Below are 22687 nucleotides of genomic sequence, written 5' to 3'. Positions count from 1 at the left end.
AAATTCTATAAAGACAACTGGGGAATTTAAATGCACTTCATTAAAAAGGCGAGTATCTGTGAAGGTGACCATGAATCTATGAGGTTGTTATCTGCTTCACTAATGTCCATTGGAGAAAGAGGTCTGTCTGGTCGACATGTGATTCCAGACCCACAACAACATTGTTGACTTTTAACTGTCCCCTGAAGTTGCCTAGCAAGCCACTCCATGGTACTCAAGAAACAGCTCACCCACCATCTGCTCAGGGGAATTAGAATAGGGAATAGGTGCTACTCTTGCCAGGCATCCCGTGACTGAGTTTTTAAAAATGGTAGGAGGAGTGATTCTCCCAGCCCGTTGCGTTGCTCTACAACGGACTGGGAGATATCAGCAGAGGCCATTTAGCAGGCTCCCTGCTGGTGCCAGGGCTCCCACGTGTCTCCAGCTCCACGTTTTTTGGAGTCACCAGTTCTGGGCCGATTTCCGGCGTGGAATTGATTTCAATATTTAAATTTGTATTTACACCTCATTAGTGGGTCCGGGACAGAAGTCTCCAGGCCTGCTACCCTCTCCCCTTCCCAGTAGTGGGGCTTACAACAGCTCCCCATGAACGGGGAAACTGGCAGCTGACCCCGCTGGAGGGAACAGAGGCCATGGAGGCCCCACAGAGGGTCAGGAATAAGGGGGGGGTGCCCCTTGGGAAGTGCCAGCCTGGCCCACTGGCACTGCCCAAGGGGCACCTTGGCACTGCCCACCAGGCATCAGGCAGTGCCAAGGGGGCAGCGCCAGAGGGGGCACGGCCTATGGGGGGCTGGGACGATTGGTGGGGGGTTCCTGCTGCCAGTCTGCACAGGGATCAGTGGCTGAGGGAGGGAAGAGGGATGATTGGAGCTGGGCCATTGGGGTTGGGGGGGGTGCGGTTCTTGGCTGCCTGGGTGTCAGGACTGCAGGGGGTTTGGTGTTGCTGGGGGGTGGGGGGGTCGGGACTGCCGGGGGAGGGTGGGGAGATCAACGTGGGCTGGGGGGAGGTAAAGCTGGCCCAGAGAAGTCCAGGAGGCCAGCGATCAGGGCATGGGGGGGTCGGAGGGGCAGCGATGCAGGATTGTGGGGCTGGCCAGCGATCGGGAAGCCAGTGGTACGGGACACTGCACATGTGCTGATCTCCGCTCTGACAGATTGGTGCCAGCCTCTCCAGCGGGAATAGACTGATTTTCAGTGTGAATCTCGCTAGTGCACTCTGCAGTGCTCAGCGTGTGGGAGATTCATTCTGCAAATCACACTAAGTTACTCCAGTTTTCACACAAATCCAACACTTAAAGATTTTTTGGGAGAATCGCCCCATGTGGATAGCACCTTGCTATCATCATTCCTGCTTTATAAAATCCGACAAACTGGAAAAATTTAAATCTGAATTGTTTATAACAGGCAGCTGGATTGAAATTTGAGAAAACCTTCTGACTGAAAAGGGTCAGCACAGTGGCACAATGGTTAGCATTGCTGCCTCACAGTGCTAGGGACCCAGGTTCGATTCCTGGCTTGGGTCACTGTCTGTGTGGAGTTTGTATGTTCTCCCCGTGTCTGCGTGGATTTCCTCTGGGTGCTCCGGTTTCCTCCCACAATCTGAAAGATGTGCTGGTTAGGTGCATTGGCCATGTTAAATTCTCCTTCAGTGTACCCGAACAGGCGCCGGAGTGTGGCGACTAGGGGATTTTCACAGTAACTTCATTGCAGTGTTAATGTAAGCCTACTTATGACACTAAGACTTAAACTTCAAAAGTTTGAACAGGAAACCTGCGGCATGGTAAGTTTTTGCCAGCCGTTAAAGAAGAATGAGAAGATTTTTGCTGAATTTTCAGAATTGTTTTATGCACACTGTTATTCTTTACATTTGGCCCTCAGCCACTCAAGCTGAAATTAAGGGACAAATGACTGAACTTTCTCATGAAATCTGGACTCAGGCTAACCCAACACAAATCAAACAGAACATTTCAAATAAAATACTCCAAGTTGCTTACAAAACTACTACTATTTCTAACAAGAAGTTCTGATTAGTTATGTATTCTAAACTACAGCTTGTATTTCTATAGCACCTCTAGCATAATCAAATATCCCATGACATATAATCAGATGGCAAAAAAACCCAACATGGAGACAGAGGAGATAGTACTTGTGTCGGTTTTAGGAAGCGTCTTAAAGACAGAGATAGATGGAAAGAATTCTCGAGTTTACAACCTAGATTGTGGAAGGCACAGTCACCAATGAAGGAAATCAAGTTCTCGGAGGGTTGGCGGAAGTTACAGAGATGGAGAAGGAGGGGTGGGGGGGGGGGGGGGAACAAGTGCATGGAGAAATGTTAAATATAAGATTGAAAATTTTAAATTCGAGGCATTGGTGGGCGAAGGGCCCATGTAAACTGGTGAGCATGGGGGTGAAAGAGGAATGGAAATTGCTTTGAGATAAGATGCAAAGGTTTTGGATGAAATTAAGTTATTTGAAGTGGAGGATTCAGGAGTGCATTGCAGCAGTTGAGTAAGGAGGGAACAGTAACATGGATGAGGGTTTCAACAGCTGAGGGAAGGGCAGAGAGCTGCAATATTATTGAGGCGGAAGTAGGTAATGATTGTGACAAAGCGATTGTGGTCAAATCGCATAGGGACAAATAGAATATCGAAGTTGCAAACAGTTTGAGACAGTGGCCAGAAAGGTGATGGCATTGATGGCGAGGGAGCGGAGTTTGTGGTAGTGACCATGCACCAGGGCTCCGATTTCTCCAATGTTCAACTTTTCTTTGATTCTGTCATGCGAGACATGTGTCACAGGCATTTGTTGTCCATCCCAAATTGCCCTTGAACTGAGTGACTTGCTCAGCAACTTCAGAGGGCAGTGAAAAGTCAACCTCTTGGAGTCACATGTAAGGCAGACAAGAGGAGGGCGGCAGTTTCTCTAAAGGTCATTAGTGAACTAGATGGCATGTTACAAAAGCCAATTATAGTTTATGGCACCATTACTTCCAATTCCAAATGTTTTATTAATTAACTGAAATTATTAATTAATGGAATTTAAATTCCACCAGCTGCCATTTGAACCCATGCCCAAGGGGTGTAGGCTGGACCTCTGGATTATTGGACGAGTGACATTACCACCACAAGACATTCTCCCATTCACTGGAGGAAACTTACGTCCATCTGATATTCCATAATCGGGTTGGCAACTAATGCCATACCTGCTGAAGGTGGCATGCAAGATGATTTTCAGCAAGATGGCCCATCCACTCTGAGCAGCCAGGGGATGAAGAGCTCTGACAAAGGGTCATCTAGACTCAAAATGTTGGCTCAATTCTCTCCCCACAGAGCAGCACGGTGGCACGGTGGTTAGCATTGCTGCCTCACAGCGCCAGGGACCTGGGTTCGATTCCCGGCTTGGGTCACTGTCTGTGTGGAGCTTGCATGTTCTCCCTGTGTCTGTGTGGGTTTTCTCTGGGTGCTCCAGTTTCCTCCGACAGTCCAAAGATGTGTGGGTTAGATGCATTGACCTGAATAGGCACTGGAGTGTGGTGACTAGGGGATTTTCACAGTAACTTCATTGCAGTGTTAATATAAGCCTTACTTGTGACTAATAAATTAACTTTAAAAGATGCTGTCAGATCTGCTGAGATTTTCCAGCATTTTCTGTTTTTGTTTCCGATTCCAGCATCTGCAGTGTTTTGCTTTTATTGATGGAGAGGGGATGGTGGGAGTGGGGAATTAGGGGGAAGGGGTAATAAGGGAGGTGGAGATGGGTAAAGGGGATCTTTGGGGGGTGGGGAGGAGGGGTAGGTGGGAGTGGGGAATTAGGGGGAGGGGGGTGGTGGGGGAGCAGGAATTTGCTGAATGGAGATCTTTGGGGGGTGGGTGGGGAGATTGGGGGATGGAGAGGGATGTTGGGAGTTGGGGGAGGGGATGGTGGAGCAGTTGGGTGAAGAGGACCTTTGAGTGGGGGTGGGTGGGGAAGAGGTGTTGGGCAAATGGCAAAGGGGTGGTGGGAGTTAGGGGGAGGTGATGGTGGGGAAGTGGAATTGGGTGAAGGGGGTCTTTGGGGGGATGCATGAGCAGGGGGTGTTAGGGGGATGGAGAGGGGGTGATGGGAGTGGGGAGTTGGGGGAGGTGATGGTGGGGGAGGTGGAGTTGGGTGAAGGGGATCTTTGGGAGTGGGTGGGGAGGGAGTGTGGGGAGGTGGGGAGGGAGTGTGGGGAGGTGGGGAGGGAGGGTGGGGAGGTGGGGAGGGAGGGTGGGGAGGGAGTTTGGGGAGGTGGTGAGGGAGTGGTGGACGTGGGGAGTTGGGGGAGGGGATGGTGGGAGAGGTTGAAGGGGATGTTGGAGTTAATACATTTGGAGACATATCACTGGCACCCAAAACCTTAAATTAGAGTGAATAAATGAAGGCTTAGCTGAAAGGTCGCTGACCCGTCATAAGCAAGAGTCAATCTTTTTATTTATCAAACAGTTTACAAATACAAAATACATTACACTTTCAAATTACAAACCAGAATACAATACCATTTCCTAATAATAAATTATAGAGATAAAGCCCGATATAACACAACAAACATGCAATTTTTAATACAATAGCACAAACAACATAACACAGTAGCAAAGATGTGGAGATGCCTGGTGTTGTGAGACTTCTTACAGCAGCAAAACAGCGAGTAAGCATTGTGAGTTATCCACAACAGGCCTTCCAAGATTGCAAACAACTCACAACGACTGTAAAGCAACACAAGCGAGAGTCAGGTTTCAGTTCGACAACGATTACACTCAATAAAAACAATGCACTGTATTTAATTGGTGGCAAAGTGCAACTTGGGACGTCATGAGGCGGCGCTTTAATAATGCAAATCTTTCTTTTGGATGTGAAATGAAGAGCAGGCAAGCAGTCAGTTAGTCGCAGATTAGAAGGGTCCGATTTGATGAGGCGGGGAAAAGTTTGATGGAATTGAAGTGTTAGTGTTCGATGGGGACCGGTTGTCAAAGGGAAGGTGAACTACATCTCCCAGCAGGCTGAGGCGGAGCTGTGCTGGCGCTCACTGGCGGGGAGACAGTGGAACAAAAGTAGCAGCAAGAGGCGAGAGAGAGAGAGAGCGGGCAGACACTCTCACACCTTCCCTCAGGTAAGAGCTGCTTTCTTTTACATACAATGTTTCGAGGTTGCATTTGGTTGGCGAGTTGCTTAACAAACTGGGACAGAATCGACCACTTCGCTCAGGAACTTGGAAAGTCTTGCCGTCAGGGACGAGTGTTTCATTTGTTTCCCTGCCGTCCGGTTACCTCAAGCCCGAGAAGATTCCAGACAAAAAAGTTGCCTTTCAAACCCTAACAGGAGAGGGGGGCACATTTCGGAAGCTTCTTTATTCCAATTCCCCCCCCCCCCACCCCGGCCAAATGTAATCCTGCATCGTTAAGTTCTCATTTGTTTTAGGTTTTTTTTTACCAAATAACCACTTCACGTTTGGAAGCTCCATAGCTTCAGCCATTGAGTTAAAACTTGTTTAGAATCGATACATGGGCTTCCTGGATACACACACAGAGGGGGTAAAGGAGCTTCTGAGCAAGATGCTTGGTATCTGGGTGCATGGCAGCTATGTTAGTTTTTATTCTTGGCAGGAAACCAGAACTAATTGTAAAATATTGATGCACAGAAGGATGGGGGAGGGAGATTGATAGGCATGTCAGAACAAATTGAGCTGCTGCCCAGTGGCGATTGAATAAACCACTAGCATGTTTTGTGATGTTATGTGCTCCCAAATTAGAGGGGAGAAGTCTAGATTGGCCCTTTTGCTTTTCATCTGTTCATTGACAGTGTGTATAAGTGTGGTTATTATAAAGAATAACATCTGTTGTAAAAAAAAAACCCTGTTTTTACAGTTGGCCCTGCTATGTTTCATGCCATTATTTTGAATGTTGTATGGAAAACTCTCCACCCAATTCCGCAAACATTCTTGAGTGCCAAAAAGCAAGCTGCCTGGTTCTTCTCTCACATTCCCTCTAAGATCTCTCGCAGGTACCTTGTCCCACCCAGAAGGATAAGAACCCCTCTCCCTTCCCCTGACTGAGAAACTTGTTTAATTGCTGAGTAATCATTCTCGAAAGCTTCTTACACTTGAACATGTCTGAGTGAAAGTCCAGAATAATTGACATTGCATTTTTAATGATGTTCACCTTAGTTTTAAAGCAGTTTTGGTCTCCTTTTCTGAGGAAGGATGTTCTTGCTCTCGAGGGAGTGCAGCGAAGGTTTGCCAGGCTGATTTTGTGGATGGAGGGACTGATGTATGAGAAGAGATTAGCATTGTTTTCGCTGGAGCTCAGATGAATGAGGAGAGGAGGAGGGGAGAGGAGGGGAGGGGAGGGGGGAGGGGGGGGGGGTGGGATCTCAAAGAGACTTATAAAATTCTAACAGGACTAGACAGGGTGAATGCAGGGAGGATGTTCCCGATGGTGGTGGAGTCCAGAACCAGGGTAGTCTGAGGATTCAGGGTAGACCATTTAGGAGGGAGGTGAGGAGACATTTCTTCACCCAAAGAATGGTGAGCCTGTGGAATTCATTACCACAGGAAGTAGTTGATGCCAAAACATTGAATGTATTCAAGAGGTGGCTAGATATAGCACTTGGGGCAAATGGGATCAAAGGTTATGGGGAGAAAGCAGGATTAGGCTATTGAGTTGGATGATCAGCCATGATCTTAATGAATGGCAGAGCAGGCTCGAAGGGCCAAATGGCCGCCACCTGCTCCTATTTTCTATGTTTAATTGAAATGATGTTTTTTAATCACTAGTAATTCAAGAATTATATTGTTAAAGGTGATGTTTCAGCATTTTTATAACCATTAATCCTTGATCTAATGAGATCGTTATCTTGTTCTTTTCCAAAGATATTAAGCTTATGTAATATTTAGTCACAATTTAAATACAAGTATGATTGGCTACTTGCTACCAGAGGGTTATGAGACATGGTTCATGTGGCCTATTGAATATTAAAGCACATCCTGCCCTCATTGTGTTTATTGTTTTGGATGGCATTTGAAAAAAAATACATACATGCATACTTACACAAAAGTGTTTGCAGTTCATTCATGGAGTGACTTTGGTCTGAAAGAATAATGCTCTGTCAAGTCTGGCAGCTGGCCAGTCCCTATGTCATCATAAACTGCTCATTGGCCAATGAAGTTGAATTAACAAAACCAGCCAAAAGCAGTAGGATTTGTTTTCTTTCCAATTTCACGTTGCATGACTGTACTTGTCTTAGGCAAGCATGTCACATTGTTGCTCTGAAAGCATTAAAGTACAATGTTTATCACATAAACAAATGTTCATGACAAGAACAAACATCTGTGTGAGGACTTTAAAACAGTATTCTGCCAGCTTGCTTTGCTAAAACCATTACAAATTAAAAGATGGATTACATGTAATTACAAAAATTGTTTTTAAAATATTCACAAGTTCTTAAAACAGTGTTCCTTACTCTTTTCAAAGTCGTCACACAGATTGCTAGTAGACCCATAAACATACAATGTTAGTCATGGACCTGTACTTAGCTAATATCTGAAATGTGTCAGGTAATCATAGAATCCCTAAAATGCAGAAGGAGGCCATTCGGCCCATCGAGTCTGCACTGACCATAATCCCACCCAAACCCTATTCCCTTAACCCCACATATTTATCCTGCCAATCCCCTGGTCATGCTAAATTGACCTTAATGTCAATCAACCTAACCTGCACATCTTTGGATTGTGGGGGGAAACCGGAGCACCCGGAGGAAACCCACGCAGACACGGGGAGAATGTGCAAACTCCACACAAACAGTGACCCGAGGCTGGAATTGAACCCGGGTCCCTGGCACTGTGAGACAGCAGTGCTAACCACTGTGCCACTATGTTGCCCTAATCACAGTGAACATTTGAATGCTGTACTGTCTACTGCCTGAAGTTCCCCCAGGGCCCTGTGACAACACTTCCATCTGGCACCACTGTGCCACTATGTTGCCCTAATCACAGTGAACATTTGAATGCTGTACTGTCTACTGCCTGAAGTTCCCCCAGGGCCCATATGTTCTGTGTGTTATAAAATGGAACTTGCTTCCGACACCACTGAAGTGGATTATTGGTCTTAGTTTTGGGTGGCGATGATGTCAGGCCTCAGCTATTTGCAGTTTCCACCCTCTTTCTTAATGACAAGTTTAATCAAAAGGGACAATTGGTTTCAGCCATGTCTGTACCTGCTTTCTGTGTGAGGCGTAGAGGGGTCTATAGGGGGAGGGAAGTGATGGAGGGGGGTAAGATGAAGAAGTACAAGACTGTCAGTTCGGGAAAATGTTGTTGATAACAGGACCCCAGCAGACCACATCTGGACCCGGTTCTTGGCAGCACTGATCATATGTAACTGACAAGATGCTCACATAAATTCAAGAATTTCCTTCATTACTTTATCAACTCTTAAGCATTTGGTTCTATGTACAGTGTGAATTAGAACTTCGGTTTTATTCAGTAATAAAACCAATGCAATTTGACAATAGCATTCATGATACAACACGTAATGCTATAATAACGGTGCTTGGAAAATTATACACGTGAGATGTAATATTATTGCAATCAAAACTACATGCCCAGTACATAATGGGTTTATAGTCCAACAGTGAGGATAACTGCATCCAGTATCTGAAACTTCAAGTGGTTCCATAAATTCAAGTTCCTCCTGACCCCCTCAATTTTGTTTTATCTCCAAAAGGCGCAGAGTTTGCTTAATGTGCTTTATTTTGCCCGAGTCTAATCTGTGTGTGTGAGCATTTCCAGACAGGGTCAGTGGGGACATTTAATCATGACCTCAGCATGGGCGGCACGGTAGCACAGTGGTTAGCACTGCTGCTTCACAGCTCCAGGGACCTGGGTTCAATTCCCGGCTTGGGTCACTGTCTGTGTGGAGTTTGCACATTCTCCTCGTGTTTGCGTGGGTTTCCTCCGGGTGCTCCGGTTTCCTCCCACAGTCCAAAGATGTGCGGGTAGGTTGATTGGCCAGGTTAAAAATTGCCCCTTAGAGTCCTGAGATGCGTAGGTTAGAGGGATTAGCGGGTAAAATATGTGGGGGTAGGGCCTGGGTGGGATTGTGGTCGGTGCAGACTCGATGGGCCGAATGGCCTCCTTCTGCACTGTAGGGTTTCTATGTTTCTTTCTATGTTTCAGCAGGAGGTCCATCCCAAAGCTCTCGCATCTGCATTGTTGCAATGATAACAGGGAACACCTGCATTGCAACAGTGACTACGCTTCAGAGGTACGCATTGGCTGCAAAGTGCTTTGAGACATCTGAAGAGTGCTGTTTAAATGTTAAGTAATTTTTTCCCCCAGCCTAACCTACTTCTTGGAGAATGCTGAGGCAAATGGTGTGTGTCCTTGCTGCAGCAACTGAGATTAACTAACTCAGTGTAATGAGACTCAACCGTGAATCCTTTTTTATCTACATGGCTTGGTTCTCTAACAGATCAGAAATTTACGCATGACCCACTGTGGGAACATGGTTTATATTTTAAGGGAAAGAAATGGGAAGCCTCAAACAAAAATGCTGGAGCTACATTGCAAATCTGTTGGCATTTGAGAAGGGAAAAATTAATATTTTCTTCATAAGACTCGTGACCCATCAACGAAGTTAGATTGACATTTTTAAAAATATTTTTTAAAGTTTTGTGACCATTGTTCTGCTTTTGCAATATAAACTAATTTATATTTAACCTATGAATGCGAGGTTGATTGAAAAGTACCAACTTTTGATGGCCCTTTTAACCTGAAGGACAAATTTGGAACAGAATCATAGAACCCTACAGTGCAGAAGGAGGCCATTTGGCCCATCGAGTCTGCACTGACCACAATCCCACCCAGGGCCTATCCCACCCAGGGCCTATCCCCACAACCCTATGCATTTACCCCAGTTAGTCCCCATGACACGAAGGGGCAATTTAGCATGGCCAATCCACCTAACCCACACATCTTTGGAGTGTAGGAGGAAACTGGAGCACCCGGAGGAAAGACACGCAGACGTGGGGAGAATGTGCAAACTCCACACAGGCAGTGACCCAAGCCGGTAATCGAACCCGGGTCCCTGACGCTGTGAGGCAGCAATGCTAACCACTGTACCACCTTGCCGCCGATCTAAACTAGTTGGTCTTTGTGACAAAAACAAGATCGTAAATATGAATTTTGGGCAATTGCCATACTCTGTGGTTTTTATGAACTCATTGCCATTTTGTTAATAAATGTTTTTTTAAAAATCAATTCTTGCCTCAAATCTATATTGTTGCTGATTAGCTGTTGTGCTGACACCTTAGCTTGTACTGGTTGCAGATTTAAGTCACTGGCAGTTTGTTAAATAGCTGTACAATGCCGCATTATTAACAGTTGATCGTAAAACTTCTTTTTCCATCATGTAAAATGGTTCAGTTTGTGGATTTTTTTTACAGTAACTTCAGTGCAGTGTTAATATAAGCCTACTTGTGACTAATCAATAAACTTTACTTTAAAATTTACAACTTTGATCAGAACTAGACAGTATAACTTCGGGTGACGTTTAATTGTTTTCTGCTTTCACAGTTCCAGAAATCAATACCCACGATACAGTTGGCCCATTAATTGATTTGCCTGAATATGGCTTCATTTTTAGGGTGGTGTTCATTAAGAAGCAGACATGAATCCAATTTCCCTCTGTTGGTTGAACAAAATTGAAAGGACTGAATCAGCCCGGTTGTCCACAGTCCAAAGCAGTGTTGTCCATAATCACTTGCTGTAAAGTAAAACCACAATTACATGTCATTCTGAAGGGAAATGTCGTTTTCTTTCAGCTGACTTGTAAACAGCGTCAGTCAGATGATATCCAAGCCAACAGCTGTTGAAATAAAAAACCGTTCTACAAAATTAGAAGTGAAGTAACCTGTCTTTGTTTCATTTTTGTCACACAGCAAACACAATTTCCTGATGTAGAGGCCCAATGTTTGACCTACTACCTATTTTCCGTCTGATCCCATCGTTTGGGGGGGCACGGTGGCACAGTGCAGTGGTTAGCATTGCTGCCTCACAGCGCCAGGGATCCAGGTTCGATTCCCAGCTTGGGTCACTGTGTGGAGTTTGCACATTCTCCCCATGTCTGCATGGATTTCCTCTGGGTGCTCCGGTTTCCTCCCACAGTCCAAGTATGTGCATGTTAGGTGGATTGGCCATGCTAAACTGCCCTTTAGTGTCAGGCGGACTAGCTAGGGTAAATGTGCGGGATTGTGGTTGGTACAGACTCGATGGGCTGAATGGCCTTCTGCACTGTAGGATTCTATGACTAGTTGTGAAGAGGTTCAGAAAGACAGCCTGATCTTCTCAACCTGCACTCCAATGGCATTGTCTAACTTGTTCACTCTTGAGTGTGAACCTTCTTGCTAGCATTGTGTAAAACACCACATTAAGAGTGGCAATGTCATTATGACAACCAGAGATTATCTGGTTTGTTGAACTGAGCATTGAATTTTACATCCCTGCACTCTTGCTAGTGTCTAGTTTCATTATCATCTTGTATCAGAAGTGTAAAGTCCTTTCTTGCACGAAAATGGACCTAGACCCCACGTCTACTTAGAATGGTTTTACTTGGTGCCGCATCTTTCATGAAATGAAGTAGCAAGTCCTCTTTCTTAGAAGAGTTCTGTGAAAATGTGAAACTTGTGCATGTTTACTTAATTCAGAATCTGTACCTACTCCAGTGATATCAGTGCTTGCACCATACAACAAGGGGAAAATCAATGAAGATAATACTTGTCAATGGTAGCTGCACTTTGTAGTTGATTCAGAGAGGTGTCTACTTGGGATACTGAACATTGCAGAATTCACAGACTGCAGTAAATTTGACACCTATTCCACATTTAGAAGTGGCATAAAGCTGCTCGTAGTTTCTCTATTGCATACAAAATCCACAAGTGGGGTGGGATGTCAGTGCCTTCCACTCTGATAGCCTGAGCCCGCATGAATGATCAGAACCAATTTTTCCAGTCCAGTGCATGTGGGGAATGCCCAGTTCCCAGGCACTAAGCCCGGTGAAGTACCTCATTCTCTCAACATGCTGAGAGATTGAGGTATTACGTTTGAGTTAAAGAAATAGAAGGGTGGGGTGGGGGCGGGATGGGGTGGGGGCGGGGTGGATTGGGGGGGTAGTGAGGTGGTACGAGGGAGGTTCCTATGGGGAAAGTGCCTGTCTCTGCGAAAGATGTGAGGCGGGAGGGGATGTGGCCGGTCTTCCTTATTTTCTGCCCACTGCCCCCAATGCTTGAACGGGTGATCATTTTGAAAATTATTTAAAAAGAAATACAGGATATCGAGTTTCAGAGGTGTACAGGCAATGGAGACCAGAGAACCAAAGCTGATAGCTTCCTGTTTTTTTTCAGCATGCAAGGTTTTATTTTACTCCCACTCCATTTGAATGGCAGAAAATTTTGCTGCTGCTTCAGTCTTCTCGGGATTACAGCAGGCATTGGCCTTTTCTTCCCTCTCCTACCTGCAAGGCCCTGTTAGAGGATGAGTCTGTGCCTGCAGTGCTTTGGGTCTGTGCTATTGACCTGAAACTACAAATACAGGCAGATTCATGTCAGCGAAACCGAACAAGCATCGGCTTTTTGCTTAGCACTCAGTACACAGGATAGAACAAGAAAATGGACCACATAGTATTCAGCATTCTAACTAATAGTCAAGAAAGTTTCATTCTTTGGTTCACAAGGTGGAAAATATCTGGAAATAACAGCAATTAGTCTATCAGATCGATCATAATAACTTCCCTTATGAAATACAAAATTATTTTATGGCCTAAATATTGCCTTCAATTGGAATTGAGCTTTGTGTCTGGTGAATACGGCAAGTACCCGTGTAAAATTCGCATTTTTGAGATCAAGGCTGTCAAGTTTTAAACAAATGTTTTCCTGTGGTTGATGTGTGCTTGACTTGGGCCCACAAAAGTTGAAACAAAGATTCACTTAAAATCATGAGTGAAGTCCAAAAAAAGACCATTGTTCCATCAACTAAAAAGTACAAAGTTGTACAAAGGCTCACTTTCCATTAAAATACAACAGCTTGACATGACTCTCAATGTAACCCACCAGTAACAGGGGAAGGAGCACCCACATCAACTATCCATTGTTTGTCTTTCTCTCTCTCACTGTTTTTACGAAAGAACATCCAACTACCCCCTCGCCCAGCCCACCATTTCCTGTGAGGTTGGGGAGGCCCTGGGGTGTCTCAGCCAATTCCAGCCTCAACCTGTCAACATGGGCTTTATTATTTTCGGGTAATGGTAGGTTACAGAGAGGAATGGGTAAGGTATGCCCTCGGTCTATGTGAACAGTTCCTCCCCCCTCCCCACCACCCACTCCAGATAGGCTGAGCCAATGGCACTACTACCTGTGTTTCAATGCTGCTTAGAGGCTGGGGGAAGGCAAGGGTCACACTGTTAAATGTCACACTGGTGGCCCCCAGCCCTGGATTGAAGCTTGGGTGTAGGGGGATTGCAGTGAGTTGGCTTTTACAAGCCGCCCCCCCCCCCCCCCCCCCAACAAACTGCCCTCCCCAGGAAAGCTGAGGGCGATAGTTGACGACTTGAGCCGGAGGTGTTAATTTATTGCATCATTGTTTTAAATGAGTAATGAATTGGGGTTTTTGATGTGATTCTTAAGATTATACTCGGTTTTGAATTTTTTGTGTTTTGATCCCTGGACAAACTAAGGTTGACTTTCAAGTGTGGTCAACTTTTCCACAGGTATATACAGTGCATGTGTTGAACTAAGCCTGGCATGTGATAGTTTATCAATCTAAAAGCTGATTTTTTTTTGCTGCAAACACTTAGAACATCTGGAATAAGTATTGGTTGCCAAATAAAGTGGCTTCCACAATCACAATAGTACATGATTAATTTTAAACATGAACTCCAGCAGATTTTAACTCAAGGGAAAAGTCTAGAATATTAAAATCAGTAAATCAGAGGGCCATGGACAGGGTGGATAGATAGGGAGCAGCTGTTCCCCTGAGTTGAAGGGTCAGTTACAAGGGGACACAAGTTAAAAGTGACGGCTTGGAGGGTTAGGGGGGGAATTTGAGGAAAAACTGTTTTGCCCAGAGGGTGGTGACGGTCTAGAACGTACTGCCTGGGAGAGTGGTGGAGGCAGGATGTCTCCTTGTATCCTTGGGATACAAGGAGAAGTGGCTAGATGGGTGGAGAACTGGCTTGGCCATAGGAGACAGAGGGTAGTGGTCGAAGGGTCTTTTTCCGGCTGGAGGTCTGTGACCAGTGGTGTTCCGCAGGGCTCTGTACTGGGACCTCTGCTATTTGTGATATATATAAATGATTTGGAAGAAGGTGTAACTGGTGTAATCAGCAAGTTTGCGGATGACACGAAGATGGCTGGAATTGCGGATAGCGAAGAGCATTGTCGGGCAATACAGCAGGATATAGATAGGCTGGAAAATTGGGCGGAGAGGTGGCAGATGGAGTTTAATCCGGATAAATGCGAAGTGATGCATTTTGGAAGAAATAATGTAGGGAGGAGTTATACAATAAATGGCAGAGTCATCAGGAGTATAGAAACACAGAGGGACCTAGGTGTGCAAGTCCACAAATCCTTGAAGGTGGCAACACAGGTGGAGAAGGTGGTGAAGAAGGCATATGGTATGCTTGCCTTTATAGGACGGGGTATAGAGTATAAAAGCTGGAGTCTGATGATGCAGCTGTATAGAACGCTGGTTAGGCCACATTTGGAGTACTGCGTCCAGTTCTGGTCGCCGCACTACCAGAAGGACGTGGAGGCATTGGAGAGAGTGCAGAGAAGGTTTACCAGGATGTTGCCTGGTATGGAGGGTCTTAGCTATGAGGAGAGATTGGGTAGACTGGGGTTGTTCTCCTTGGAAAGACGGAGAATGAGGGGAGATCTAATAGAGGTATACAAGATTATGAAGGGTATAGATAGGGTGAACGGTAGGAAGCTTTTTCCCAGGTCGGAGGTGAGGATCACGAGGGGTCACGGGCTCAAGCTGAGAGGGGCGAAGTATAACTCAGACATCAGAGGGACGTTTTTTACACAGAGGGTGGTGGGGGCCTGGAATGCACTGCCAAGTAGGGTGGTGGAGGCAGGCACGCTGACATCGTTTAAGACTTACCTGGATAGTCACATGAGCAGCCTGGGAATGGAGGGATACAAACGATTGGTCTAGTTGGACCAAGGAGCGGCACAGGCTTGGAGGGCCGAAGGGCCTGTTTCCTGTGCTGTACTGTTCTTTGTTCTTTGTCTCACATCCTTTAAAAAGTACCTGGGTGAATACTTGGCACGTCATAACATTCAAGGCTATGGGTCAAGTGCTGGCAAGTGGGATTAGGTGGGCAGGTCAGGGCCTTTCATGCGTCAGTGCAGACTCGATGGGCCGAAGGGCCTCTTCTGCACTGTAGTGTTCTGTGAAATATTGTGTCAGTATACAGATTATACAACTTTACAGCTCAGAAGGTGGCTCCTATTCAGATAGCTCTTTCCTAGATCAATTCAAAACTAACCCTATTTGCCCTGCTCTTTTCTAACAGCCCTGTTATTTTCTCTGCCTCAACTGTTTATCTGCTCTTCACTTGAAATGTACTCTCAGCTGCTCAATGTGGGTGTGCATTCTATGCTCCAAAAACCTCTGCGGAATGAAATTTCTCCTAAACTTTCTTGTTATCAAAGTAATTATTTAAATTGATGTTCACACCCACAACTGGAAGAAACCAGGGCCGGGATTTTCCCAAAAAAACTAGAAGTCCCTAATTCATATGAAAACGGGAGTAAGTTCTGCCGATTTGTTTTTTTTAGCGCGATTTACAGATTGAATCTCCCATACTGTTGTGCATCACAGAGTGCCCTAGCGGGATTCCCTCTGAAAATCAGGGGGTGGGGCCTATTCCCGCTGGAAAGGCCGGCAGCTTAGCACTGAGCGGGCCACTGCGCGTGCGCTGATCTGTCAGCGCGGAGATTGGTGCATTTGCAGTGGCCCTGCAATGCCAATCGCTGGCCAGCCCTGCAAACCACCCCCCCCCCCCGATCGCTGGCCTTCTGCTTCACTCCAGCAGGGTCAGCCGCCTAAATCCTTAATATAAAACAAAACTTGATCATCAAAAACCATGAAGCACAGTAGTTAGTGCTGCTGCCTTACAGCACCAGAGACCTGGCCTTGGGTGACTGTCTGTTTGGAGTCTGCATTTTCTCCCCATGTCTGCGTAGGTTTCTTCCGGGTGCTCCGGGTTTCCCCCCACGGTCCAAAGATGTGTAGGTTAGGTGGGTTAGCCATGGTAAATGTGTGGGATTATGGGGATAAAGTGGTGGGTGGTGGGGGGGGGGGGGGGGGGGGGGGTGGAGGAGGCCTGAGTGAGATGCTCTTTCAGAGAGTCAGTGCAGACTGGGTGGGTTGAATGGCCTCTCTCTGCACTGTAGGGATGCTGTGAAATTGGAAGTAGTCCCTGTATCACAGGTCCTTTTTGATGACTATAGTGTCTCGAGCCCGATATCAGCATAGTGAGTCTATACTGTATAAGTTTTAAGTTTATTAGTGTCACAAGTAGGCTTACATTAACACTGCAGTGAAGTTACTGTAAAAATCCTCTAGTTGCCACACTCCAGCGTCTCTATGGGTACACCAAGGGAGAATTTAGCCTAGCCCATGCACCCAACCCACATCTTTCGGATTGTGGGAGGAAATTGGAGCACCCAGAGGAAATCCGCGCAGACACAGGGAGAACATGCAGACTCTGCACAGACAGTGACCCAAGCTGAGAATCGAATCCTGGTCCCAGGTGCTGTGAGGCAGCAGTGCTAACCACTGTGCCACCGTGCGCCATACTCAATGGCTTTAATTTCCTTTGCGTGGTTTTGAACACCATGTTATATACAGTATTCTATCATGACCTCAGCTTCTGCTTCACATTGATACGAAAAAACCCAAAATATCATTGCTTTTCATCATTGGATATATACTCATTACAAATGTCTCTTTTGTTTTACAGTTTTGTTTGTGCATGTTTTCCAAATGCGCCTCGTTGCAAAATGCATCGAATTCTACTTAACTAAGAATTATTTTGGGTAAAATAGGGGCATTGCTGCTCTTATATTTAACTTATCCTGTTAACAGCTTATTTTTCATGTAAATAAAAAACCCACTGAAGAAGATGAGAAATTGGCAGGCCATCTGACACCCTCAATCCATTCTACCGTTCAGTGAGATTGTTCGCAGTTGAACTTCAACCTCAACTTGATCAGAACTCTCATTTATTCTTGATAGCTGACAAATAGCAAATGGGGTTTAATTTGGATCAATGTGAGATGATGCATTTTGATAGATCGAAGCGGGGCAGGCCCTAATAATGGCGAGGCGTTGGGGAGAGTTATAGAACAAAGTGATCTAGGGGTACAGGTTCATAGCTCCTTGAAAGTGGAGTCACAGGTGGACAGAGTGGGGAAGAAGGCATTCGGCGTGCTTAGTTTCATTGACCAGAACATTGACTACAGGAGTTGGGACGTCTTGTTGAAGTTGTACAAGATATTGGTAAGGCCACACTTGGAATACTGTGTGCAGTTCTGGTCACCCTATTATAGAAAGGATATTATTAAACTAGAAAGAGTGCAGAAAAGATTTACTAGGATGCTACCGGGACTTGATGGTTTGTGTTAAAAGGAGAGGCTGGATAGACTGAGACTTTTTTCTCTGGAGCGTAGGAGACTTGGGGGTGATCTTATAGAGGTCTATAAAATAATGAGGGGCATAGATCAGCTAGATAGTCAATATCTTTTCCCAAAGATAGGGGAGTCTAAAACTAGAGGGCTTGGGTTTAAGGTGAGAAGGGAGAAATACAAAAGGATCCAGAGGGGCAATCTTTTCACACAGAGGGTGGTGAGTGTCTGGAACAAGCTGCCAGAGGTAGCAGTAGTGGCGGGTAAAATTTTGTCTTTTAAAAAGCATTTAGTTACATGGGTAAGATGGGTATAGAGGGATATGGGCCAAATGCGTTCAATTAGAGGTAGCTTAGTTTTTAAAAAGGGGGTAGCATGGACAAGTTGGGCCGAAGGGCCTTTTTTTTAATGCTGTAAACCCCTATGACTATACAACTGAGTATCAGCAGCCTTTGTGGTAAGGGAATTCCTAAGATTCGCAACTCTGAGTGACTAAATATCTGCTCCTCTCAATCCTAAATGGCCAAAACTTTATCTTGAGACTATTCCCTGTAGTTCCAGACTCTCCATCAATGGAGAAAAAAGCCACTCGGAATCTTATCTCTCTTTCTATGCAATCACACCTCGTTCTTCTAAATTCCAGAAAGTTTAGGTCCATTCTACTCGATCTCTTCTGATAAGACAACCATCTTGACCCAGGAATCAATCTCTCGTGCAATGTCCACAAAACCCAAAACGGATCAAATGCAATGCAAAATACTCCCATTAACAGTGTACACTGAGAGCCCATCTACATTTGTAATGTTGCAATGCGTTGTAACATGTGAGAAAAAGGCAACATTGGATCTTAGGGGCAAAAATTCCTATTTCAAATCCTATTCACCTTTACTAGATTGCTAATGCTCCATTTGTGTTCTGCATCAATATTCCATTGATCTGATTGTGCAGCGGGAGTTGGCGCTGAGTAGTCACACCGGAGCAAGATAAAAACTCATTGACCATAATTTGGACATGCTATCAAAAATCTAACAATGGTGTAAATGGAGACCTCCAGGATAAAGACTGTCATGTTTCATTTGTCATGTTTCATTTGAGCAATATTTCCTAAAAATAAGTCTGTGTTTAGCTGAGATAAGATCTTGTGTAAGCAATCACTTATTAGTTAGTGCCTTTCTTAAAGCAAAACCCTCTATTTTTATCTTGCACGGCTCAATGTCCTTCTGAGTGAACAGACTGTTTCCTGCACTTGATTTAATAATGTGCTTATAATTGGATTTGAAATGTTATACAGTGTGCAATATAAGATGGTTTTGAGTCTATAAGTTTTACTGCATTGGTAGGTTTACTAATTGATGCAGCTACAGTTGAGGCTTGATGTCACTATGAGCACTGAGTTGTACTGCCCCTTTCACATTGTAGTCTGCTCAGGGCAGAGTTCTGTGGCACTCGAGTATTGGTTGAGAAAAGAACTGAGAGAATGGTGAGAAACACTGTTGGTGTGCTTTTGTCAATTAAAATCTTCAGGTTTTAAAAACGCTGACAAACTGCAGTTGTTGTGAAGCCCAAGTGTTATCAGATCATTGACAGGATATTGACTTGGCGTGAATTGATAGAGTGTAAAAGTGCTACACAATCTGCATCTGTATGATGCAAACATTACAGTCAATCAGTGCAACATCTTCATTAAAACTGGTCCAAGTTGCTTATAATCACTGGGTAATCATTAGGAAAAATGCATTGATGCCCTTCTTAGTGACTGGAGAACATGGTAAAAGGTTCCTACAGGGCAGAGCCAAATCTTTGTCAGTTAGCAAAGGGAATAAAGCTGAAACTTAAATTTGAGTTTTCTTTCCAGAGCAAACGTGTTTTTGTTTTTTTTTTGTAGTGATATTCTTGTCAGGAATGAACCTTCAAGTCCTTGTGCAAGCCTTGTTGTGAAAAAGTGTTGAGCTTTCTAGGGGTGTTGTTACCCTTTTATTAAGAGCATAATGATATTGATTTTTCGCCTGGCTCACATGGTATCCATGGTGTGATCCTCCTTGCAACTAAAACCTGCTGTTTCATTGTTGCGTGTTTCTCAGAAGTGTCCTGTTCTTACAATTTCTTCGAACTGTGACGAATAAAACGACTCTGTAGGCGCTTCCTTTTAAATTTGGTTTCAGGCATGGAAATTATCTTGCAGAGGTTTTGATCTGGTCAGATCTCTGGGTGTTTTGTACATAAATCAAGAAGTGTGCAAAAAATATGAAAGGTGATCGTGACACTAGCAGTTGACACATTGGCAGCATTCCTGCCTTGAGTCAGAAGCTTGGCAGCTAAAAGTTGCTGCAGGAACTCGAGCACTTAACCTCGGCGATCACTTCAGTGGAGTATGTTCAAGTATCTTCTGCTGCCTTGGCCAACATTCATCTGTTAACTGACTCCACAAAAACAGGCTGACTGGTCAATCAGCTCATTACTCATTAAAGGGCATTGTACCTAAATGGATACCATGTTTTATCACATTTCAAGAACAATTAATTGGCTATGAAGCGTATCGGAATGTCCGGAACATGTTATGACAGCAATTTCTTTCTTTACATCAACTGAGCACATGTCCAGCACCATATCAGGAAATGTCTGTGGGGGGGAAATAATGTAATCAGTAAAATACAGAAGAAAATTGCAGGTTTTACAGAAATGTTTGCAATAGAGCCATGTTATGTGAACAAGTAAATAAGGAACATTACAAGTGTGCAAAATGGTTTGAGTGTATAAACAGGAACCATGAACTTAGGTAAAAGTTCCTGTATTCACAAAGTACTGAAAGCTCAGGTCCCTTAGTCAAAGTGAGGAAACATAAATGTTAAACGGCAAGCTTATGCAATGGCTAAGTACACTGGATACAACAAAGGCTATGGATCCTGCCACAACATCCTAGCTGTAGTCCACTTTGTGCTCCAATTAGTCACCCTTGGCCAAGCTATTCCAGTTTAGCTACAGCAGTGGCATCTATTTGCTGATGTGGAAAATTGCCCCATGTTATGTCCTGGCCACAAAAAGTGGGACAGACAAAATGTCACTGGTTGGCGTCATAAATAGCACAAAGGAAGATGGTTGTAGTCTTTGGAAGACAATCATCTGAGCCGCAGGAATTTCTCTACCTCGTGTTCTAGCTATTCTCAGCTGACTAATGACCATCCCTGTATCAAAAGGTGAGAATTTCTCTACGACTTAAGTTTCATTTTATTTTTTAGTGTCACAAGTAGGCTTACATTAACTCTGCAATGAAGTTACTGTGAAAATCCCCTAGTCGTCACACTCCGGCGACTGTTCGGGTGCACTGAGGGAGAATTTAGCATGGCCAATACACCTAACCAGCATGTCTTTCGGACTGTGGGAGGAAACCGGAGCACCCGGAGGAAACTCACGCAGACACGGGGAGAACGTGCAAACTCCAAACAGACAGTGACCCATGCCAGGAATTGAACCTGGGTCCCTTGGGGCACTGAGAGGCAGCAGTGCTAACCACTGTGCCGCCCGCCCCTTGCAATTTCTGAGACAATTAAGCATGCTATGGCCACATGCATCAAGGCATGAGATGACATTGACGCTTGATAAATGACAAGTAACACTCACACCTCACAAGTATCGTCAACAAGATGGTGCATTTTGGCTGGAATGTGTACCACTGTATGATTCACTGGAGCAACTCACCAAGGTTTCTTTGGCACCTTCCAAACCCGTGAGCTCTACCACGGGCTCCTGGAGGGGAGCTTGGACATGTTCCCAAGTCACACACCATTCTGACCTGGAGCCCTGTTGTCATTCCTTCATTGTTGCTGGGTCTAAATCCTAGAACTCCCCACCTAACAGCAATGGGGGGAGTACCTGCACCATAAGGACTGAAGTTGTTCAATAAGATTGGCTCACAACAACCTTCTCGAGCAATTGGGGATGGATAACCATTGATCTTGCGAGCGACACTCGCATCCTTTCAATTAATTTTTTTTAATGTTGTAATTAATTGAGCTGATCACTAGAATCAGAGAAGAAATGTAATTAGCAGAGATTTCCCAACATTTAAAAAATCTGGTTGATTCAGTTTGTTTAAACACTGTCATTTTCACTTCTGGGTTCGTTTTAGTAATTTTGAATTCAGGCATGCTGAAATATATTGTAATTCTACAATCTCCAATTCACACACATGCTGCAAGCGTCTCTCATGGAAATGAGGTTTTGATGATGCTGGAAATTTGGGGATTCATAGAATTTCTACAGTGCAGAAGAAGGCCATTTGGCCCATAGAGATTGCACCGACGACAATCCCACCCAGGCCCTATCCCCGTAACCCCATGTATTTACCCCGCTAATCCCTGATACTAAGACGCAATTTAGCATGGCCAATCCACCTAACCCGCACATCTTTGGATTGTGGGAGGAAACCAGAGCACCCGGAGGAAACTCACACAGACGTGGGTTGTGGGGCAACTGTGAGAAATTGTCCAAGTGTGTTGTGGCAACTAACCAGTGTCACGGTTAATTTAAGCAGCATTTGTTATTGAGGATGGTAACTAATTCCCAATTTGCCTTTCTATCTCCGCTTAAGGCACTGGGTAGATTCTCTGGTCCCACTGGCAGCGCACCCCCTCCCACGGGTTTCACAGCGGCATGGGGTGACATCAGCGGGAAATCCCATTGACAGCAGCGGGACCAGAGAATCCCGCCGCCAGTGAACAGCATGCCACCTCCTGCGACCGAGAAACATACGGCTGGCAGGCCAGAGAATTCCCCCAGTGTCTCAGATTGGGGTACAATATGTCCAGCATCTGCATTACGTGGACCGAAGGGGACTCGATACCCCTGCAGCACTTTTCATGTCTGAGCCTCATAACTTGCACAATCGCAGAATTGTTACGGTAAAGGAAGAAGGTCATTTGGCCCATCGTGTCAGCACCGGCTCTCCAAGCGAACATCGTGACTTAGTGCCATTCTCCTGCCTTTTCCCCAA

The 22687-nt window shown here is 45.1% G+C and overlaps 1 protein-coding gene across 2 annotated transcripts in view; it reads left to right on the top strand.

Annotated features, from left to right (window-relative positions):
* Window positions 1-4863: 4863 nt before the first annotated feature.
* tmc6b (transmembrane channel-like 6b) overlaps window positions 4864-22687 on the top strand; it is a 105615-nt gene continuing 87791 nt past the window's right edge. Inside the window, exon 1 of one of the 2 annotated variants that reach the window (XM_078225637.1) lies at window positions 4864-5125. The gene's annotated coding sequence lies outside the window, so the exon portion shown is untranslated. The remainder of the gene's footprint in view (window positions 5126-22687) is intronic. The other variant, XM_078225638.1, reaches the window with a different exon arrangement.

This window comes from Mustelus asterias, chromosome 12 (assembly GCF_964213995.1).
Source record: "Mustelus asterias chromosome 12, sMusAst1.hap1.1, whole genome shotgun sequence".
NCBI lineage: Eukaryota > Metazoa > Chordata > Chondrichthyes > Carcharhiniformes > Triakidae > Mustelus > Mustelus asterias.
This window is presented reverse-complemented; position numbering and strand designations above follow the sequence as displayed.